Raw genomic sequence first — 2,500 nt, forward strand, 5'->3', positions numbered from 1 at the left:
AACTAGATCGCGTGTTAGTAAGCGCGAGTCATAAGCTCGCGTTGATTACGTCCCTGCCCTTTGTACACACCGCCCGTCGCTACTACCGATTGAATGATTTAGTGAGGTCTTCGGACTGGTACGCGGCATCGACTCTGTCGTTGCCGATGCTACCGGAAAGATGACCAAACTTGATCATTTAGAGGAAGTAAAAGTCGTAACAAGGTTTCCGTAGGTGAACCTGCGGAAGGATCATTACCGACTAGACTGCATGTCTTTCGATGCGTGTCGTGTCGTGTCGCGCAACACGCTACCTGTACGGCAGTGGCCGTGCGCCGCGTGCGGAACCACGCGTGCCTCTCAAAACTAGCGGAAGTGTTGTTGTTGTGTGGTACGAGCGCTGAAGCTCTGGAGCGGCTGGCCTGCGGTACCTGGCGCCTGGCGCCGGTTTTGAATGACGTTCGCCCGAGTGCCTGTCCGCTCCGGTGTGGAGCCGTACGACGCCCATCGGCTGTGAGGCCGTTGGACACAAAAAAAATAGTGGAACAGGGGCCGTCAGACGCCTCAGTCCCGCAAATGCTACTGTCTTGAAAGAGACAGTGGGAGACTGAAAAGGAAAAGATCACCCAGGACGGTGGATCACTCGGCTCGTGGGTCGATGAAGAACGCAGCAAATTGCGCGTCGACATGTGAACTGCAGGACACATGAACATCGACGTTTCGAACGCACATTGCGGTCCATGGATTCCGTTCCCGGGCCACGTCTGGCTGAGGGTCGGCTACGTATACTGAAGCGCGCGGCGTTTGTCCCGCTTCGGAGACGTGGGAGTGTCGTGGTCGCCTGTGTGGCCGGCCGCGTCTCCTTAAACGTGCGATGCGCGCCCGTCGCCTGGCGGTTCGCATACCGGTACTTTCTCGGTAGCGTGCACAGCCGGCTGGCGGTGTGGCGTGCGACACCTCGTACAACGACCTCAGAGCAGGCGAGACTACCCGCTGAATTTAAGCATATTACTAAGCGGAGGAAAAGAAACTAACAAGGATTCCCCCAGTAGCGGCGAGCGAACAGGGAAGAGTCCAGCACCGAACCCCGCAGGCTGCCGCCTGTCGTGGCATGTGGTGTTTGGGAGGGTCCACTACCCCGACGCCTCGCGCCGAGCCCAAGTCCAACTTGAATGAGGCCACGGCCCGTAGAGGGTGCCAGGCCCGTAGCGGCCGGTGCGAGCGTCGGCGGGACCTCTCCTTCGAGTCGGGTTGCTTGAGAGTGCAGCTCCAAGTGGGTGGTAAACTCCATCTGAGACTAAATATGACCACGAGACCGATAGCGAACAAGTACCGTGAGGGAAAGTTGAAAAGAACTTTGAAGAGAGAGTTCAAAAGTACGTGAAACCGTTCTGGGGTAAACGTGAGAAGTCCGAAAGGTCGAACGGGTGAGATTCACGCCCATCCGGCCACTGGCCCCCGCCCTCGGCAGATGGGGCCGGCCGCCCGCGCGGAGCAATCCGCGGCGGGGTCGTGTCCGGTTGCCTTTCCACTCGCCGCGGGGTGGGGCCGTTCCGGTGTGCGGTGGGCCGCACTTCTCCCCTAGTAGGACGTCGCGACCCGCTGGGTGCCGGCCTACGGCCCGGGTGCGCAGCCTGTCCTTCCGCGGGCCTCGGTTCGCGTCTGTTGGGCAGAGCCCCGGTGTCCTGGCTGGCTGCTCGGCGGTATATCTGGAGGAGTCGATTCGCCCCTTTGGGCGCTCGGGCTCCCGGCAAGCGCGCGCGGTTCTTCCCGGATGACGGACCTACCTGGCCCGGCCCCGGACCCGCGCCGCTGTTGGCTCGGGATGCTCTCGGGCGGAATAATCGCTCCCGTCAGCGGCGCTTCAGCTTTGGACAATTTCACGACCCGTCTTGAAACACGGACCAAGGAGTCTAACATGTGCGCGAGTCATTGGGCTGTACGAAACCTAAAGGCGTAATGAAAGTGAAGGTCTCGCCTTGCGCGGGCCGAGGGAGGATGGGGCTTCCCCGCCCTTCACGGGGCGGCGGCCTCCGCACTCCCGGGGCGTCTCGTCCTCATTGCGAGGTGAGGCGCACCTAGAGCGTACACGTTGGGACCCGAAAGATGGTGAACTATGCCTGGCCAGGACGAAGTCAGGGGAAACCCTGATGGAGGTCCGTAGCGATTCTGACGTGCAAATCGATCGTCGGAGCTGGGTATAGGGGCGAAAGACTAATCGAACCATCTAGTAGCTGGTTCCCTCCGAAGTTTCCCTCAGGATAGCTGGTGCTCGTACGAGTCTCATCCGGTAAAGCGAATGATTAGAGGCCTTGGGGCCGAAACGACCTCAACCTATTCTCAAACTTTAAATGGGTGAGATCTCCGGCTTGCTTGATATGCTGAAGCCGCGAGCAAACGACTCGGATCGGAGTGCCAAGTGGGCCACTTTTGGTAAGCAGAACTGGCGCTGTGGGATGAACCAAACGCCGAGTTAAGGCGCCCGAATCGACGCTCATGGGAAACCATGAAAGGCGTTGGT

The 2,500-nt window shown here is 59.8% G+C and overlaps 2 non-coding genes across 2 annotated transcripts in view; both read left to right on the plus strand.

The window, feature by feature from the left end:
- The first annotated feature begins 602 nt into the window (after positions 1–602).
- LOC126314353 (5.8S ribosomal RNA) lies at positions 603–757 on the plus strand. Its single transcript, XR_007555796.1, has one exon. It is a non-coding gene; the product is annotated as a 5.8S ribosomal RNA (ribosomal RNA).
- A 188-nt stretch (positions 758–945) lies between these two features.
- Positions 946–2,500, plus strand: part of LOC126314391 (large subunit ribosomal RNA) — a 4,222-nt gene continuing 2,667 nt past the window's right edge. The window contains exon 1 of the ribosomal RNA XR_007555830.1: positions 946–2,500. This exon is cut by the window's right edge and continues 2,667 nt beyond it. This is a non-coding gene — a ribosomal RNA (large subunit ribosomal RNA).

Source organism: Schistocerca gregaria, unplaced genomic scaffold, assembly GCF_023897955.1.
Source record: "Schistocerca gregaria isolate iqSchGreg1 unplaced genomic scaffold, iqSchGreg1.2 ptg000558l, whole genome shotgun sequence".
NCBI lineage: Eukaryota > Metazoa > Arthropoda > Insecta > Orthoptera > Acrididae > Schistocerca > Schistocerca gregaria.